We start from the raw sequence: 22,270 nt of genomic DNA, 5'->3' as shown, positions 1-22,270 counted from the left end.
AGCATTATAAAATTTCATGTTTGCGCTTTCTAAAGAAGTAAAAATTTGTTTCTGAGACATTATGTGCCTTGTACTAATTTGTGGTGGTCTGCTTTAAATCTGAATTTAATACCTTTATTCCAAATAAAAATAGTATTATATTCATAGAAAACAGGCACATAATGAATTAATTTGATTAATTGGCTTTTACAGCATCTATAATAGTGTTTTTTTTCACAGTCGCGCATATAGTGTAACGCTAACATTAGCTCGCTTTAAATAACGCTATGTTTTTTATAACGCAAATGACGTCACGTCAAGGTGTTATTACAATAATGAAATTATGTTTTTTGCTGTTGTTGCTTTTTTGGGGTGTTTGTTGTTGTTGTTTTTTTGTTGTTGTTTTTTTTGGAGGGTGGGGTATTTTAATGGCTTTATTACAATCCTGTGCCGAAGTTTATGTTATATAATAGGAATATTACAACTCTTTAACTTTAAAGTAGAACTGATGGCGCTAAGAACATTTAAAGTGTCTCCTAAAATATTTATTTTCCTATTTAAACTGTCAGAACCTTTGATTTTGATTGAAAACATTCCATTAAAATTTTCTACGGCTAATTATATTTACTTGAAATATTAGTTATTTAGAAATGAAGTTTACAGAAGAAACATGTTAAGTCTTATGCAAAGTACATTTATTTTAAATTCATTGTTACATATTTTGTTTAAACAAGTTTTAAAATAAATAAATACGTAACTTAATCTTTCACATAAATGAAAAAACGTGTACATAGTTTTATTTCTTCAATTAATATGTTATATAAAGCATTTAAATTGATCTTTTGTACCTTGATGTTGAAAGTTTTTGTGCTAGTTGGCCTTTGGCAATTTTGTATTGTTCTTCTTGAATAAATGTTGTTTTTTTTCTTATTGCGCCACATTGCCAATAGCCTTTTTTAAGTAGCAGTGCATAATTTCTTTGGTGTATCTTTCGCGTTTTGTGAATGCCCGACTCAAAAGAAATTAATGAAGTCTGTATCCAATGAGAAAGTTTTGTTTCTTTGTAAAGGTTAATGACCTTAACGTACAACATTCCAACACTCAAAGTTAGAATGAAACATGACATAAGTTTATATTTAGGTACTTATAATCATATGTAACTAGTTATCTACATCTCATCTTTTACACTTACAGGTATGTACATAAAAAGTGTCTTGGCAAACGAACGCTTTGACATAACCCATATTTTGTAAGAAGTATCTAAACAATACTTGAATATGAGCATACGAAAGCCGTTTGATTCTTTAAATCTGCTCATCCACTTTGCTCCTTTAAAAAAATCAAATGAACTGTGATGTTATAATCCACTAAACTGGAAATTAAAGGTTTATGGGGGAAAAATAAATGGCAACAGAAGGAATATTGATAATTAAAGGATGCAATGTGTTGAATGAGAATGGATTAAGTAATTCAATCAAAACTTGAAAGGTATGCTGCCTAATTGTGTTAGCAACAGGTAGGTGTCCTTTCAATAAGGTATTTGTTAATAGGATACTTTTGAAACATTTTGTGATCATGTTTATACTTTTTGTAATGGTTCTAATGATCAAACAAAATTTTTAAGTTTAACAGTAGCAACCTGATGTCTTTTTATGGCCGACACAATTATAGTCTAAAACTAAAGCAGGTATTTGAAGGAAATATTAGGAAAGGAACATGTAATAACAGGAGCGTGTTTGTTGTCATTAATACCACAGTTCCTATCCGTGTTTTACTAATTATAATTTTTGCAATGTTGTCTTATAAATCAAGAAAGCTTTAATTATTTTACTAGCAAGATTATCATCTGTCAAACAGTTTTGTTAGGTAATTATCGCTGCAAAAAATAACAGTAACACACAAATAATCATTTAACTATTATTGCATGTGAAGTATTACTTATCTACCAACGTGCATATATGTTCATTCATTTAGTTCTACGTGGCTTACTAAACTACCAACACAACTAACCAGCAGTGAATATAAAATAATATTATCCTAAAAACTATCGTTTTACTTTCGCAACACCAGTTGGTCGGGTCTAATCAAAATGATACTTAACACCGGTTTAAGCTGTTTATTATTCCAAACTTAATTTGTTCTGAAAATCTATTATCTTAAATGACGAGAAAATAATAAAGCAAACCTGAAATTAACTGTTGGAAAACTAGCAACATATATACGAAAAGATAATTGGACACGTTTGCGTTTGTGTTATTTAAGTAGACATATTATAACAAAAAAAAACATAAAGTGCACATTTCATAGACCTTCATAATGAAGTACAAAAAGTTAATTAACTAAGAAAACCTGAAAGGAAAACAATAAATAGAATTACTTTTGCGTGGGATGAATAGCGATATCAAATTATTAATTTTCAAAGAGAAATAACTAATGTCCCCGGTAAACATTAATTTGTGACGGACTATTCATATCGATTTGAACTTTAAATAAAAACAATAACCTGAAAGGAAATTATTTACAAGTCAAGCCTTACATTATCTATTTTGCTTTCAAGAGTTTTTAAGTATCTTCAAATGTACCAAATTGCACTAATTTGCCGAAACGTGAATGTTAAATTTGTTATAATTAATCACTATTACTGTACTTTTAATACGGAAATTTCGCACTCACCAAATTACCTATAAGTACTTGTACATGAAGTATCTGATCAGTTATACTTTGTATAGACACTCCCTGCAGGGAGCTGCACCAATAACAGACTCATTTTTACAGTGAATTTTTAAATTGCAATAACATAACTTACAATTATCATTCATTTATTTAAGGAAACAGATCACGAGTTGCTGATTTCTTTTAGATCCTTATACAAGTATATACAAATGTAGGTAAAAATTACTGAATATGGTCAGATGAAAACCTCAAATAAAGAACTGATGATATTGTTGTAAGCAATTTTAGCAAAATGATTGAAAAAGTCCAAGCGTATACTGAAACTGCACTCAAGTTGACTCAACAGGGCAAAATACGAGCGTAGTAGACTAAGAGTTAAACTGCGCGCACATTTGTTTTTAATGTTTGAAAATAATTTCCTTAAAAGTGTTGTAAGTGGTGGCATTGTCGAGTGGTCAACGCGTCGTACTAGTAATCTTATGTTGGCTAGCCGTATGGGTTCAAACCCCGTCAGGGGCAAGTCGTTGTTTCCTTGAGCAAGAAACTTTACACTCATTGCTCAGTACTGGCTGGTTCCAGGAACAGATTCGAAAGTGTGTCTATAAGCTTATAGCTTCCTACACAATCGAACTAAAATAAATTCTGTATAAACCAAAAGTGTCTTGATCAATGTTCAAAATCGAATGCAAAATTTGGAAGAAATTATCAAACAGGATGGGAGAAATATGACAGCATTGGGTCGACATTTTAAAAAAATATATCAAAACTAATATGATATTAAAAATGTTTTGCAAGCTGCACACCCTCAATCAAAAAGTAAGTCAAGCATATGCATAATATATAAACTGTTAGATTTATATAGATCCTCACAGTCTTAGTATCGCCTTTAACTTTAAGAAAGCAAAATGTTTTCCGCTTAGTCGATTGCGCAAGATAAGATGGTTGTGTTTTACGTCGCTTCAGCACAGTGTAGGTCATATGGCAATTGTCCAGCTTCACTGGTGGAGGAAGACCTAAGGTCCCTACCATGCATTACTTCAGACACAAACATATAATTAAGTAGAACCGTAGAACCACCGACGTTCCGTAAGCTAGAAGAATAGCTTCCTAATATAAAAAGTCCAAAGTCCTTATCGAGATTCAAACCCACAGTGATGAGGGAAAGGGTTTTGAAATCAACTTCCTAATCCACTCCGTCACGACTCTTTCTTACAAATCTAAGAAATTTAATATTTAACTTATTTTATCATTGATTGGTATACATATTTTGTTTTGTATTGGCTACGCATTGAAGACAAGAAAAAAATAAATCCCCATTGCTTTAGTATCACTCCACACTTCATTTTGGAAGGATGCTTTATCTCCTTTAAGAATATTCTGTTTAGTCACCGTTAATTACCTTTATTCCATTAAATGCAATGAAATAATTTCTCTAGGGAATACGATACAAATAAAGAAAGCATTGCTGATTAACTGTCAGCAAGAAGGATACGAATAGTTGTGAAATAACTAAACTCACATGTGCAAAATATGTAAATGTGAAGAAAATTCATCCTTGCATGTTTATTTCATTATTTCTGATGTCAAACAATTTAGGTGATTATTCTAGGTGAATTTGAATACAACAAATGTAAATGATATAACACTTTACAAAATATGCAAAAATATAAGTAGTCTTTTACAGAAGGAGTTTCTGAAAATAAACTGAAGGCATAATGAAAGTTAAAACGTTTCTTCATGTAATGAAGGGGATTTCTGTTTTGTTATGCATGAAAATGTTGAAATTATCCATGTAAATACTTTGTAAAATTTTAAATGGTTGAATCAAATTTATGAACAATTTAAACCGTCTTTTTATACAAAAATGTCATATTTCTCTAAATCATTATTCAAATTATTTTAAACGTGTATTAATTTCAAGCTAAACATTGAAAATACATTACAATTTATAAACATAAAAGAGCACTAACCATGAAAGGTCGTCAAAAGCAGCAAAAATGATTTTTACTTTCAATTCTACTGTCCAAAAGAAGTCACATTGCGCCCATTTTGTGTTATCTTTTGTGATATTGTGCACGCTGAAATGTGTCACCAATTCTTAACGAGTTTAAAGCTAAATTCTAAAAGTGAATTTCTGGAGCTGCTGACGGTGTGCATGGGTTGTATTAAAACTTGCTTTTGTTCATGAACAGGCAGTTGCAATATTGAAAATACGTTAATTTCGCATTTGGCTAGCTAAAATGTGTCCATTAAAACTATTTTTGTATATTCTGCATTGTCACTGCTTCGAAAATATTAGAAATAAGTTTACGTACTCATAATTATATCGCTTACTTGTAATATCAAAGCTTTTGCGAAGTCAGTGTTAAATATTTTGAAAACAGTTCATTGTCATATAAGATGGCATGGTGTCTAAGAAATAATTGAAAGAACATGTTCGTAACAATGTGTAAATGAGAATAATCGTGTGTCATTTGTCAAATCTATCGTGATAAGTCGTCTGTCGGTTTCTCCAATACCTGAATGTTTAGATACTCATATGGGAAATGAAATACTGAGAAGGAATTTTCTTATAAAATACATTTCGGTGAATTTTGTATGAAGAGGGATTTTATTGTCGAGCTAGAAAAACATAGACATTTCAACATATTGTTTTACTGAAATTAACACATAGTTGTTGTAATACTTAAGGTGAAATGTAAAGAGCCAAAAAAAAGTATCAAGAAATTGCTAGTACATGTATTAGATTGTAACGTTCTAAATGAGATAAATCTACGCATTCACAAGATTATTGTTATTCACGGAAAGAAACAATTATAACTTCAACTAAACACAAATATCGCATTTTATTATTGTAATAAAATACACTGATTGCATATCACATAATAACCAAGATTTCCAGATAGATATAAAACGAATTATTTTATCTGATTGTACGGAGATATGCCAATAGAATAAGTTCAAGGTCATTAAAATTTATTATATAATAGTTAAATAATAACAAAACAATCTGTTGCAAAGGTAAGCAAACTTTGCACATGGCTTTAATGATTGTTATATAAAGCAACACACCGAGTGATTGTACTATAAGCTACACATTGTTTGGGGGATTTTAGTTCTGTTTTGCGATAGAGTAGAATATTTTCCGTTAATCATAACTGTAAAAGAATAATGGGTTTGATTATATGTGTTTTCTTTTAAATCATAAATGACTAACAAAATATTGAAAAAAGAAATTAATATATTCAGGGTTTGAGCTTTTGTTTGATAAAGATACATGTTTAGAATAAAATATATCTTTATATTGTTCAAGGATATAATAGTTTACTTCTTGATAATTATACGTTCTTTATATGTCAATCTTGAAAATAAGTTCATAACAATGCAAACAAATGATCTTAATATAAATTTGTTAAAAGTAAACAAAGGAATCTTTAGCAAAACTAATAAAATGTCAAACATCTCACAAAGTGGGCAAACAAATTATCCTAAATAAATGTAGTCAATAGTTAACAAAGGAATCTTCTGCAAAACTAATAAAATAAAACATTTCCCAATATAGCTTTAAGGTATTTATTTCAAATATGGAAAATAGTCCTGAAATCTCAACCTTATGATATGCTAGAATTTTTGTGTAATAAAGATATACTTATTTATATTTATGTGAAGAAAATTGCTTTCAGGCGTCTATGTATTACAGAATGCATTAGTATAGTGGGCAATATTTATACAAAAGGTTTATATAAATGAATACATATATTAGCCAGACGCATGTATTAGCCAGACTGTGAGGAACGATTTATATAAAACATTATCTATGCGTCTTAAATATTAAATGAAATGATTCAGAATATTTCGCACACATGTTACTGAACTCTGATATGAACGAGCTTATGATAGGCTTGAAAATCATTTACAACGGTGTTAATTGTTAAATAGATTTCAAAGGCCTATTATGCATCAAAAATGTTTTTATTTTAATTTCTTAAAAGCGTTTTAATTTTGGTGTACTTTTACTTTTTGTACCTAAAAAAATACTCATTGGCAAATTGCTATAACTTAAACCACCTATTCATCTGTTTTTTGTCAATAAGTACAATTATTGGCGTCCGCGCCGAGAACGACGCCCTTTATTGAATAAAATCAGATTTTGTGAAAGGGCAATTGCAACTTCTCTTGCGTTTCGTTTGTCATAATAACCGATCATTCCGTTGGTATAAGGGTGTTTGATTATCAAAAATGACATGTCGCGATATGTACAATGAATTGCGAGCTGGATAATTTCGCAATGTAAACATATCAAAATGAAATTATCTTACCCGTCAATCAATCGCGCTTTTGGATGTTTTTTTTAATCATATGGGTTATAATGTATGTTACTGCTGTACCTATAAATAGAATGATGACCTTAACATTGTGAAAGTCCGAAAATCTATTTATAGAAGTAGTTTTAGTTTAACGAAACGGTCATTCGTGTCGTGCTATGGACTTGAGAATTTTGCAGGAAATGAAATACAAACATATTCAAACAATTAATTTCACTCTTTATAAATCGATAGAAAAAACTTCAGTAGGTCATTTTAACGAATTATTATATCACAGTATTATCATTTTGAAATTGTCTTTTCCGTATCATAATATTATCTTAAAAACTATCGTTTTACTTTCGCAACACCAGTCGGTCGGGTCTTATCAAAATGATACTTAACACCGGTTTAAGCTGTTTATTATTCCAAACTTAATGTGTTCTGAAAATCTATTATCTCAAATGACGAGAAAATAATAAAGCAATCCTAAAATTAACTGTTGGAAAACTAGCAACTAATATACGAAAAGATAATTGGACACGTTTGCGTTTGTGTTATTTAAGTAGACATATTATAACATTATAACATGTAGCATCAAAACATTTTAGAAGTCAGTTCACAATATTTTGAGAATAGTTTATTGTCATATAAGACGACATGGTGTCTAAGTAATAATTGAAAGTACACGTTTCTAACCATGTGTAAATGAGAATAATCGTGCGTCATTTGTCAAACTTATCGTGTTAAGTCGTCTGTCGCTATCTCAATACCTGAATGTTTGGAACTCATATGGGAAATGAAATACTGAGAAAGAATTTCTTATATAATACATTTCGGTGAATTTTGTATGAAGAGGGATTTTATTGTCGAGCTCAAAAAACAAAGACATTTCAACATGTTTTTTGTTACTGTAATAAACATATAGTTGCTGTAATACTTAAGGTGAAATGTAAAAAGCAAAAAAAGTATCTAGAAATTGCTAGTACATGTATTATTTTGTAACGTTCTAAATGAGATAAATCTACGTATCAACAAGATTATTGTTATTCACGGAAAGAAACAAATATAACTTCAACTAAACACAAATATCGCATTTTATTATTGTAATAAAATACACTGATTGCATATCACATAATAACCAAGATTTCCAGATAGATATAAAACGAATTATTTTATCTGAATGTACGGAGATATGCCAATAGAATAGGTTCAAGGTCATTAAATTTGATTATATAATAGTTAATTAATAACAAAACAATCTGTTGCAAAGGTAAGCAAACTTTGCATATGGCTTTAATGATGGTAATATAAAGCAACAAACCGAGAGCTTGTACTATAAGCAATATATTGTTTGGGGTATTTTAGTTCTATTTTGCAACAGAGTAGAATATTTTACGTAAATCATAACTGTAAACGAATAATGTGTTTGATTAAATGACAAGTGTTTTCTTTTAAATCATAAAAAAATTCTAACAAAATATTGAAAAGACATTAATAAAATTAACGTTAAAGCACTTGTCCAAGTCCAATAAAGATACATGTTTAGGATTAGAAAAAAAAAATAAAACACACACCTTTTATATTAGTAGATTACTTCTAGATATACGTTCTTAATATGCAAATATTGAAAATATGTCGCAAAATGAATGGGGCAAACAAATGATCAAAAAAATGTTGTCAATAGTAAACAAAGTAATCTTCGGCAAAACTAAGAAAATCTTATATCAAACAACTCACAAAGAGGTGCAAAGAAATATTCTTAAATAAATGTAGTCAATAGTTAAATAAGAAATCTTCAGCAAAACTAATAAAATCTCAAACTTCTCAATAAGCTCTTTCACTAAATAGCTGTAGGTATTTATTTCAAATATGGAAAATAGTCCTGAAATCTTAACCTTATGATATGCTAGAATCTTTGTGTAAAAGGGGTATACTTATTTATATTTATGTGAAGTAAAGTGCTTTCAGGCGTCTTTGTATTACAGAATGCATTAGTAAAGAGGGCGATATTTATACAAAATGTTTCTATAAATGAATACATACATTAGCCAGAAGCATGTATTAGCCAGGCGGTGTGAAACTATTTATCTAAAACATTATCTATGCAAGACGTCAATAAATATCAAATAATATCCATGAAATGATTCAGAATATTTCGCACACATGTTGCTAAATCAAGACTGAACTATGATATGAACGAGCTTATGATAGGCTGGAAAATCATTTTCATCGTTTACTGCTATTGTAAATTGTTAAATAGTTTTAAAAGGCCTATTATGCATCAGATTTTTTTCTTAAAAGCGTTTCAATTTTCGTGTACTTTAATTGTATTTAAAAAGTTACTCATTGGTCAATTACTTTTGTCAATAAAGACAATTATAGTGAATTTTGTATGGAAAGCAAAATACTATTATATTTACATTTTGCTACTTTTATGACAAATTCTTTCACATTTATCGCTAATATCTCCAGATAAAAAACATCTAACATTCTCTAAAACCATTATATAATCATTATCTGAGACATAATGTGCCTTGTACTTATTTACAATTATGACGGGCGTAGTCTGCTTTAAATCTTAATTAAATACCTTTATTCCAAATAAGAATAGAATTATTTTCATTGAAAACAGGCACATAATGAAATAAATTGATTAATGGGCTTTTATGGCATATATTATTCTAGTGTTTTTTTTCCACAGTCGCGCATAAAGTGTAACCCTAACATTAGCGCGCTTTAAATAACGCTATGTTTTATATAACGCAAATGACGTCACGTCAAGATGTTTTTTGCTGTTGTTCTTTTGTTGTTGTTGTTTTTTGTGTTTTTTGGGGGTTTTTTGTTGTTTTTTTTTGGGAGGGGTGTGTTTGTTGTTGTTTTTGTTTTGTTGTTTTTTGTTGGGGTTTTTTTGGAGGAGGGTTGGTGGGGTATTTTTAATGGCTTTATTACAATCATGTGCCGAAGTTAATGTTATATAATAAGAATATCTAGTTTTGAATTTACAACACTTTAACTTTAAACTAGAATTTGATGGCGCTAAGAACATTTTCCTATTTAAACTGTCAGAACCTTTGATTTTGATTGAAAACATTCCATTAAAATTTTCTACGGCTAATTATATTTACTTGAAATATTAGTTATTTAGAAATGAAGTTTACAAAACATGTTAAGTCTTATGCAAAGTACATTTATTTTAAATTCATTGTTATATATTTTGTTTAAACAAGTTTTAAAATAAATAAATAAATAAATAAATACTTAACTTAATCTTTCACAAAAATGAAAAAACATGTACATAGTTTTATTTCTTCAATTAATATGTTATATAAAGCATTTTTATTGATCTTTTGTACCTTGATGTTGAAAGATTTTGTGCTAGTTGGTTTTTGGCAGTTTTATATTATTCTTTTTGAATAAATGTTTTTTTTTCTTATTGCACAACATTGCAAATAGCCTTTTAAAAGTGGCAGTGCTTAATTTCTTTGTTGTATTGTTATGAAATAAGTATCCTGTGAATAAGTTTGTTTCTATGTAGAGATCATTGACCTTGACCTACAGCATTACAAAGTTAGAATAAATCATGACGTATGGTTATATTTAGGTACTTATAATCATATGTAACTAGTTACCTTACACTTACAGGTATGTACATAAAAGTGTCTTGGCAAACGAACGCTTTGACATAACCCATATTTGGTAAGAAGTATCTATGTGAGCATACGAAAGCCGTTTGATTCTTTTAATGTGCTTATCCATTTTGCTCCTTTAAAAAAAATCAAATGAACTGTGGTATTTGGATTTTATAATCAACTTAACTGGAAATTAAAGGTTTATGGGGAAAAAATAAATGTCAACAGAAGGAATATTGATGATTAAAGGAAGCAATGTGTTGAATGAGAATGGATAAAGAAATTCAATCTAAACTTAGGTATGCTGCCTAATTATGTTAGCAACATGTAGGTGTCCTTTCAATAAGGTATTTGTTAATAGGATACTTTTGACACATTCTGTAATCATGTTTATACTTTTTGTAATGGTTCTAAATGATAAAATTGATAGCTTATACAAACTTTTAAAGTTTTACAGTAGCAACCTAATTTCTTTTTATAGCCGACACGATTACAGTCTAAAACTAAAGCAAGTATTTGAAGAAAATATAAGGGAAGGAACATGTTATAACAGGAGCGTGTTTGTTGTCATAAATACCACAGTTCCTATCCGTGTTTTACTAATTATAATTTTTGCAATGTTTATATTATAAAACAAGAAAGTCTATTACTGGCAAGATAATGATCTGTCAAACAGTTTTTAGGTAATTACCGCTGTAAAATAAACAGTAACACACACAAAATCATATTGAAAATATGTTAATTTCGCATTTGGCTAGCTTTATGTTTCCATTAAAACTGTTTTTGTATATTCTGCATTGTCACTGCTTCGAAATATTAGAAATAAGTTTACGTAATCATAATTATATCGCCTACTTGTAACATCAAAACTTTTGTGAAGCCAGTGCTCAATATTTTGAAAACAGTTTATTGTCATATAAGACGACATGGTGTCTAAGAAATAATTGAAAGTACACGTTGCTAACACTGTATAAATGAGAGTAATCTTGCGTCATCTGCCAAACTTATCGTGTTAAATGTAAGTCGTCTGCCGGTTTCTTCAATACCTGAAACTCATAAGGGAAATAAAATTCTGAGAAAGAATTTCTTATATAACACATTTCGGTGAATTTTGTATGAAGAGGGATTTTATTGTCGAGCTCAAAAATAAAAATATTTCAACATGCTTTTTACTGAAATAAACACATAGTTGCTGTAATACTTAAGGTGAAATGTAAAAAGCCAAAAAAAGTATCAAGAAATTGCTAGTACATGTATTAGTTTATAACGTTCTAAATTAGATCAATCTACGTATCAACAAGATTATTGTTATTCACGGAAAGAAACAAATATAACTTCAACTAAACACAAATATCGCATTTTATTATTGTAATAAAATACACTGATTGCATATCACATAATAACCAAGATTTCAAGATAGATATAAAACGAATTATTTTATCTGAATGTACGGAGATATGCCAATAGAAGAGGTTCAAGGTCATTAAATTTGATTACATAATAGTTAATTAATAACAAAACAATCTGTTGCAAAGGTAAGCAAACTTTGCACATGGTTTTAATGATGGTAATATAAAGCAACACACCGATCGCGAGTGCTTGTACTATATTTTTAGTTCTGTTTTGCGATGAAGTAGAATATTTTACGTAAATCATAACTGTAAACTAATAATGGGTTTGATTATATGTGTTTTCTTTTAAATCATAAATGACTAACAAAATATTGAAAAAAGAAGTTAATATATTTAAGGTTTGAGCAATTGTATGTTTAGAATAAAATAAATCTTTATATCGCTCAAGGATATAGTAGTTTACTTCTTGATTGATAATTATACGTTCTTCACAAGAGCTTATGATAGGCTGGAAAATCGTTTACACCGTTTACCGCTACTGTAAATTGTTTAATAGTTTTGAAAGGCCTATTATGCATCAGAAATGTTTTTATTTTATTTCTCAAAAGTGTTTTAATTTTGGTGTACTTTTACTGTATCTCATTCGCTTATTACTTGAATCATCTTTTTCATCTCTTGCTTTTGTGAATTATAGTGAATTTAGTATGGAAAGCAAAATGCTACTTTGTTTACACTTTGCTACATGTACTTTCATGACAAATTCTTTTACATTTATCGCTAATGTCTCCAGATAACAAGCACCTTACATACTATAAAACCGTTACTTAAGCATTATAAATTCCATGTTTGCCCTTTCTAAAGAAATAAAAATTTGTTTCTACCTTGTACTAATTAACAATTATGACGGGCGTAGTCTTCTTTAAATCTTAATTAAATACCTTTATTCCAAATAAAAATAGAATTATTTTCATTGAAAACAGGCACATAATGAAATAAATCGATTAATGGGCTTTTATAGCATCTATTATAGTGTTTTTTAACAGTCGCGCATATAGTGTTACGCTAACATAAGCGCGCTTTAAATTACGCTATGTTTTATATAACGGAAATGACGTCACGTCAAGGTGTTATTACAATAATGAAATTATGTTTTTTGCTGCTGTTGTTGTTGTTGTTTTTGGGGGGTGTTTGTTGTTGGTGTTTTTTTTTTTGGTAATCTTTTTTTTTTTGGGGGGGGGGGTCGTATTTTTAATGGCTTTATTACAGTCCTGTGCCGAAGTTTATGTTATATAATAGGAAAATCTAGTTTTGAATTTACAACCCTTGAACTTTAAACAAGAACTGTTGGCGCTAATAACATTTAAAGTGCCTCCTAAAAATTTTCATTTTCCTATATTAACAGTCAGAACATTTTATTTTGATTGAAAACATTCCATTCAATTGTCTACTGCTCATTATTTATACTAAAAATATTATTTATTTATAATTTAAGTTTACAGAAGAAACATGTTAAGTCTTATGCAAAGTACATTTATTGTAAAATATAAATACTTCGTTCAAAAAAAGTTTTAAAATAAATGTATTGTTATAGTGATAAATTAAGCAGACAATTCTTAACTTAATCTTTCAAAACATGTACATAGTTTTATTACTTCAATTAATATGTTATATAAAGCATTTTAATTGATACTCAGGATCTTTGTGTACCTTGATGTTTTATGAACTTTTCGTGCTAGTTGGCCTTTGGCAATTTTGCATTGTTCTTCTTGAATAAATGTTTTTTTTTCTTATTGCACCACATTGCCAATAGCCTTTTTTTAAGTGGCAGTGCATTATTTCTTTGTTGTATCTTTCGCGTTTTGTGAATGACCGACTCAAAAGAAATTAATGAAGTCTGTGTCCAATAAGAAAGTTTTGTTTCTTTGTAAAGGTTAATGACCTTAACCTACAACATTCCAACACTCAAAGTTAGAATAAAACATGACATAAGTTTATATTTAGGTACTTATAATCATATGTAACTAGTTATCTACATATCATCTTTTTCACTTACAGGTATGTACATAAAAAGTGTCTTGGCAAACGAACGCTTTGACATAACCCATATTTTGTAAGAAGCATCTGAACAATACTTGAATGTGAGCATACGAAAGCCGTTTGATTCTGGAAATCTGATTATCTATTTTGCTCTTTTAAAAAAAATTTGGAGTTTGGAAAAACGATTCAGCTAAACTGGAAGTAGTTTCAAGTTAATGGGAAAAATAAATGAAAACAGAAGGAATAGAAAGCGCGTTTATTGCTGATAAAAGAAAGCAATGTGTCGAATGAGACAGGATAAAGGAATTCAATCAAAACTTGTTAGGGATGCTGTCAAATTGTGTTAGCAACAGGTAGGTGTCCAGTCAATGAGGTAAATGTTTAATAGTGCTAAATATGATACTTTTGTAATATTTTATTATTTTATACTTTTTGCATTGGTTTTAAGGTGAAAATTGATAGATTAAACAAAAGTTTTTAAAGTTACACTTTAGCAACCTGACTTCTTTTTATAGCCTACACGATTTCAGTTTAAAGCAAGTATTTGTATAAAACATTAGGAAAGCAAAGTGTGCAATAACAGCAGCGTTGTTTGTTGTCATTTATCCGACAGTTGCTATCCGTGTTTTACAAATTATTATTTTTGCAATGTTTATATTATAAAACAAAAACATTAAAATCCTTTTCTAGCAACATTATGATCTGTCAAACAGTTTTGCTAGGTAATCACCGCTGTAAAAATCCATTATCACACACAAATCATCATTAAGCTATAATAATTACATGTGCAATATTACTTATCTAACATCATTTGGATTTTTGACGTTATCTTTGACGTCATTGGACGTGTAAACATACGTTTTTATTATGGGCATTTATTGTGTAATAATGCATTTGATCGCCCTAACTGTTTGATAGGGGAAAAGTGTGACGCATGTAAGCATTTTTATAAATCATCGTTTATTTAATAGATTTACATTTGTGTGCATTATGCAAAATTGTTATTAATTAACTTAATTTGAAATGGCTTGTTTAGTAATTCAAAACAATAGATGTATCTATTCTAATTAAGTTGTGTGTAACAAATAATTTTAAATGAATAAATTCAATAGATTTACTTTCAACTAAACACAAAATGTTCGGAAAGGAAAATTAAACGTTTCGTTTATGGACGTACACGCCTGATAGTAATATAGCTGATTTTTCCATATTTGAATATAAACTACATGCGATTCTAACACAGTTAACCATGCATACATACATATCAGGTTCTTACAATAATAATGAATGAACCTGATAAATGTACAGCTCGCACAAATTTATTGATTATTATGCCCATGAAATTATTTTAATTGACTAAATAATGATATTCATTTTGGTCCGAAAATAAAGTAAACATACCTGAAAATGACGAATTGGCCTTATCAAACGACTGGGAAAAGACAGAGAGTAAAAGTTGTAGATTTATAATGCAATTTATTAAACAGGATCAGTGAGCTTTACATAAATAAAATATGTGATCAATTAAAGTGACATTATGCTCATATTTTCATAGTCAAGTAGAACTGAATTGACTTTATATTTCAAAAGATTGATTGTCAAAATGGTGTTTAACCAACAGTTGATATTGAAAAATGTTCAGGATAAAATTATACATCTGCCTAAAATATAAAAAGACTGCCCCACTCTTTTTTTAAACTAAGCGTTATAGGTAAATTCTAATGCATATTTACAGACATTTCATTTGGTTATGTGAGTTATTTATTGTTTATGTGAACTAAATTATAAAATTAAAGGGAATAATGACAAAATGAAAACTTATTTTGATCTTCACCCGTTCACTCACTATATACCCTTGGATGGGCATAATGTCACTTTAATTATACATGGCAATATGGTAAATATTGAATATATACATATGTGCAAACATATATTCTTCCAAAAAATTGATAGTGTTAACCTGTTCAGATACAATGAGGTCATTTTCACCTACCTCTGGTTGTAAATGATCTAAGCATGCAATGATTATCTACTCAATGTCTTTTAACATGTACCAATTAGGTGGAAAGCTATTCATTAAACTAAACGAGTGTTCCACTTCTTTGTAAATATGTTATAAATTCCAAAGTAAAGGGTACTTACGTTCTAACGTTGTTACTGGTATATTCTATAATCTTTCTTTATTCGGAACTTTCAGTGGATTTTACATAGGATTAATACAAGCAACTTTGGAATGCTTTGTAAATATTATAAAAATTTAAGTAAGTTTTAATGATATAATTCGAAAATGTTGTACACCTTTGTTTAAACAAAAGATAAAATACAGGTGTTTTACACTTAAATTTAGTTGTAATATATCACACATCAGGTATATTATTCATCGTTATTTTGCAATTCTAGGATATTCTTTTAATCAAATAAATGTAAAGATTTAGAAAAAACAAGGATGGTTGTAGGTAAGTTAAATTTTTACTCACATGCATGTTTTAACAATTTCAAAAGTATTTTCGCACACCTTGACTGCTGTAAATATTAGAATTCTTTAATATATTACATTATTTTTCTTCAATATTACTTTATTTATAAAACCGTATTGAAAGTTATTATAAAAATACAAAGTCATGTAGCTCAACAATTTTTGGAGCTTTGTTAAAATTAATTCCAATTATTTATTTCCTAAAAATCCACTAAACAGATCAATTCAACTAATTAAAGTCACAACATAGCAATAAAATGTTAACCTACAAAAGTTTATGCAATTATCATTCTGTAACTCTGGACGGAGAACAATGACAACCAACTAATCAACATTAAAGAAGAAATCGTATTTTAATTTTTGTGAGTACTTCTGTGAGAGACACGTTTTACTTTTAAATACTTTGTAAGCAATGATAGAAATAGTTATCTGCAATGGTTTAAAAGTAAATCTGGCTGTCAAGATTGCAACCACAGCTCTAAAGGTACTCCTACGGTAAATTTATTAAAATGAATAAGGTAAAATTTTATGGTAACATATTTTCACGTTTGAATGATATTAATAGTTTGATTTCTTTGATGAAAAACAGCATATCGCATTGTTATAGCAGTTCATGATGTTCTTCAGACAATCATACATCGACATCATTTCTTGATTTGTCAAGTATTCTATTGTTACATATCATTATAAAATGCCTGTAAAACAACGGTGCAATGTTGACAATTCAGCAACAATTTGTTACATTTATCACCAGCCAATTTCAGCAAGCTTTTGTGAATGTCTTCTTTCGACAAGATATTTCTCTTTTAATTCATCATTCTGATGGTTTTCGCTCTGGTCTAGTGTTGAGTACGTGTTTATCTTTTACTTACCATTTGTTCCTATGTTACGTCTCGAAGGGTGACCCTCGAAAATTGCATAATGAATGCATATATCTAAAATAACATGATAAAAGGATAATACAAAAAATGATTTATGAATGCACTGTCCTAAATTATGATATTCTTAATCATTATTGAAATTTAGTTTAGTATACTGAACATGTACATTATTTCAATCCTGCAAACCTTAAGTTTTTTGTTACACAGCTTTGGCCCTAAAATGCGAAATAAACAACGGTATTCCCCATATTTCTCCGACATGGCGGCTGAAATCCTTATCAGCAAGAAGCGAAGAATTTTTACCACCAGCAGTTTGTTAGATTAAAAATTATTGCTCAAACATCGCATACTTTTGGGATTCTAATTAATTAAGATCGTAAAAAGAACGCATCGATCGTAGAAATGAAACATAAACTTTCATTTTTGTGCAACAAATAGTGTGGAGTTTGTGTAACAGCATTTTTATTATCTGTTTTTTTGCCAGTTTGTTTACTGCCTTTATTAAAAATTACAATTTTACAGTAAAATATATAATCATATTTAGTCCACAATGTTTTGGTTAACAGTCCTTTTCGTACTACATTATCTGAGCTATTTTCAAATACATTATAGTTGTATTATCAAATCCATTGATTACACAATCTTGAAGAATAATCCCCTGTCCGTTTCCTCTATACTTGACTGTTTAGAAAGTCATAAGGGGAATAAAATGCTCAGACAGACGTTTTGATATATGATGTCCATCGGGAAGGTTAAGTATTGAGAGGGAGTGTACAGTAGAATGTCAAAGAAAGACATAAAAACATATTTGACACTGACATTATTATTCCACATTTTGTTTTCGTTATAATAGTAGTGGTGATATATACATGTATAAGAAGCAATTAAGATATCAAGAAATAACTTATAATATGATTAACAATTATTATTATTATTAACGATTTAGTTATACCCCTACCAACTAAGATTTAATATCTGAATAATATCATACCAAGTGTCTCACTTGTTTTAATTCTCTAATTTGGCTTTATAATATCTTTAAATTGATCCTGTACATACATTTCAGGTAACCTTAAAACAGTTTGATTGGCAGGAGAAATATGTTTCACAAGAACGTTTATCCTCAAAAAATAGCATTGCATTAATTTCATAACTTTTTCAATTGTACGTACAGTAAAACAATATTGTTCTTCTGTTTATGAACTGCTGTAAAATTATACTGATAAATTGATTTGGTGCATCAAAGTGGCCACCAGAAAACAAATATCAAAACTTCAAAGTATTATCCTAGACAAACAAGTATTTAAATACATTGTTCTATTATGCTTTACCTTTGAATCTTGTATAAATAAGAGTTTTTTGTCTCAGGCTTTTCTAAGAAAATATATTCCGCTGACTGATGATTCAAGGACTCACTTAAAGCTGTCTTTTTACTAGAACTTTAGAATCCTTTAACTTTGAATATGGATTTATGGCACGAAGAGCTTGTGAAGTGCTTTCGAAAAGTGATCATTAAATTCCTATTTAAACTGTCAAAACCGTTTATCTTGATTGAGGACATTCCATGGATTTATTTTTGTACGTCTCATTATTTTCATTCCAAAAGTTCCAAAAGAAGTTATTTTTATTGCAAACAAGTATAAAATGTACGTACGAAAAACGTGAAACATTTAGAAATTTACATTCAAAGACATATATGTTTTAAGAGTGTGCGAGTGAATGAATGAATGAATGAATGAATGAATGAATGAATGAATGAATGAATGAAACTATATATTTTAATTAAACAAGAATCATTTATCGTTTCTAAATTTCAATATACATAAAATATTTTTTAGTTAAATCAGTTAGTCATGTATGCAATTTGGATGACCCTGTAAAATACTGTATAAAGGAAGATTTTCCTAAAGCAATGAAGTTAATACATAAATATATCGCGGAGTCCGTTTTAATTGAGTCTGTCCATGGGTGATGATGGAAGGCGCGATATCTCCCTATTTAAGGGACTCCACTGAGGTTTTTTGACATGATGGGACTGAAAATACTTTTTTCAGATAAATGTACCATTTGATGTAGGTTTAGACCACTAATCTTTGTGCAAAATTTCAGATCATTCGCGCACTTCGTTTTTCCAGAATAATTATTCCAATTGTAAAAAATGACCCAAAATGAAAAGCGTTTAAACACTTTCACTCAAATCGGGCTAAGAAAAGCATAAAAATACGATTTTCAATTTATTTCAAAGTATATTTCTCAACTATCTTTGCATATATTTCTGTTTAAAGTGCCCAAGCTCATTTATGTAAGAAATTCAAATGTTACATGTATGTTTTAAGGCTTTTAAACCTCAGTGGAGTCCCTTTAAAAGAATAAATTTACTATGATATGCTCTTACTATTTCAGAATGTTCTCAAGTATGTTTCATAATGATCTTTAATCGTTTATTCAGTGAATTCCAAGCCTTGTGTGCCAGCACAGAAATCTATTAAATAAATGGTACCCAATAAACAAAGATTTTTTAATGACTTGAATGTATACAACAGCATTACACTACAATATACTTAAAAGAAAGAGTGAAAGATGAGGTTATGTCATCTCGTCTTTTACACTTACAGGTATGTACATAGAAATTGGCAGACAAACGTTTTGACATAACGCATATATTTTGTAACAAGTGTCTTACTTATAAATATTCGGATACCATTTGACTGAAAAGTTTTAGTTTAATTCTTTAAATATGTTTTGCAATAATGCTCTTAGTAAAGAACCTTAAATTAATGTTGGACCTTTTGAAGAAGAGTTATAAAAACATAATAAAGTTCAACGAATCTAGCAATTACTATTTTGTTATTTTGTTGCGTTAATTTAAGTTAGCATGTCAGCGACAATAGCCGAAATATGTTCTTCACGTTCCTTGTTTTTAAAGAAAAGACACGTGTGCTCATTATATATTAGACATACTTGAAAATGTTATGTGATAAGGGTGGTTATTTTGATATGCGTTTTGGACCCATTAAGGTTTTTGGTAGCAACATGTATATGTTTTGCTAATTATAATTTTTGTTATGTATTTTTTTAAAAGAAAGCTTTAATCAATTCACTGGCATGAATATGATCTGTTAAATATATTTCACAAACAATTGCCTCTATTTAATCATAAGTTGCTGCATTTTTACTATTACTGCATATGAAATAAGACTTATACTATGTTTTTGTCAATAAAGTTTCTATCATTTACCAAGAAAAAATATTATTTATTCATTATTATTCATTATTATTATTATTATTTTGCTGAAACATCACTTTGCTATTATGAAAACATATATCAATTAAGGTTTTCGATTAAAAAAAAAGTAACGAGTATGCTACTTCGGAAACGCATAAGAGAAAATTAATATACAGTAAACTAACATAATTTACATTGTTTTTTAAAACACTATCGAGGAATCGCTTTAGATTAAAAAACATAATGAGTTTGCATTTTTGTTATAACTATCCTACATCAAATATCAAAGAATAAATTTATTAAATTTATCATTCAACATAATTTTTTAATATTTTCATCATGGCCATGAAAAATTTATCAAGTTAATTTAAAATAATGGCTCTAAAGCAGGTCACATGAAAGTTTATGACGTGGATTCTAATTATTGTGTCTTTTTCCATTTAATAATTCATAAGCCAGATTAATATTTCAATAAATCGTGTGGGAGAGAATCTGTTACACACTGTAATAAGTTCCCATAATAAAAAATATCAAAGAAAGCGCACAGAAGAGTATTTACATAACAAAAGTTGCAAACAGTGCAAACTTCTTTGATAAAAAACACGTAATCAAATGAAACAGAGAAAAACAGAATCCCTAAAAAAATTAACTCGACAAAATTGAAAATGTTGCAGACTCGGCTTGATTGGGCCTATTTATGGACGGTTGTGACAGTTGCAAACTACCGTCCATGCCCCGTAGCACCGGTCAAAGCAGAATGCAACATTTATTCATGATAATGGTGAAATCATCCGTTGATGTGTTCATACGGCGGTTATAGCGAAATCTTTAATTTGACACTGTCGTGTCATTCCATGAAAAGCGGCGTACTTTTCCCTAATTACAATAAATGCGTGGGCCCTAAACGAAAAACAATGGGCGGAACTAGATATAAAAGAATTTTAAATGGAATGTCAAACTTGACATTTTATATTATATAAGCAAAGGAGTCTGTAAAAGCATTACTATATGTACATGTCTGTCATGAACGAAACTCTCACACCAGAAGACACCTACGATCATTGGAAGTAACAGACTACTGCTTTTGTTCTCAGTAGACTGAATGTGTTTACAAAGAGCGTTATAAGTATTTTTCATGAATGATCCTGCTAGTCAAATAAGTTCCAAATATAGTTTTGATACTGGATTACAGCTGTCGATGGTGATTTTCTAGTAGTGTTGTTTTATTTTATTCCTTGTGCTATATATGAGATTACAGAAGTTAATAAAGTAGAAGAAAAACCTCTGAATATTCATAAAAACAAAGCAACTACGTTAGCATATTTGATCAGTTACAATATACATATACAACTTGAACTGATGGCCTGATGGTAAACATGCCTTAGGGAGTGAGGAGGGAGAGGGGTCGTTCACGGGTCACTTGATTGTTTTCTTATACATATGATACCGTACTAATTAAATCTAAAAAGCGATAAGAGAGTTGTTTCAAATAATCTTCATGCTTTTATCGCCATTGAGCATTTTAAAACAAAACATTTTTAGAAATATAAGGATGAATTGCTTGATATTTCATGATCAATGGGGAAAATATTGTTAACACTGAAAAGGAACAATAATTTCCAGTGAATTATTAATTGACAATAAATCGTATAAATATGACAAAAATCGATAAAAACACAAAAGCATATGCACTTGAAATAGTTCGATATA

General features: G+C 29.2%; 1 protein-coding gene across 2 annotated transcripts in view; it reads left to right on the top strand.

The window, feature by feature from the left end:
• Nucleotides 1-1,352: 1,352 nt before the first annotated feature.
• The window catches only part of LOC132727801 (uncharacterized), a 32,983-nt gene continuing 12,065 nt past the window's right edge, over nt 1,353-22,270 (top strand). Inside the window, exon 1 of one of the 2 annotated variants that reach the window (XM_060713390.1) lies at nt 1,353-1,495. The gene's annotated coding sequence lies outside the window, so the exon portion shown is untranslated. Of the gene's footprint in view, nt 1,496-14,067; nt 14,331-22,270 lie in introns of those variants that run through there. The other variant, XM_060713387.1, reaches the window with a different exon arrangement.

This window comes from Ruditapes philippinarum, unplaced genomic scaffold (assembly GCF_026571515.1).
Source record: "Ruditapes philippinarum isolate M1 unplaced genomic scaffold, ASM2657151v2 ctg432_1_1_1_1, whole genome shotgun sequence".
Taxonomy (NCBI): Eukaryota; Metazoa; Mollusca; class Bivalvia; order Venerida; family Veneridae; genus Ruditapes; species Ruditapes philippinarum.
The sequence above is the reverse complement of the archived record's forward strand: the minus strand, read 5'-3'. Positions and strand labels throughout refer to the sequence as shown.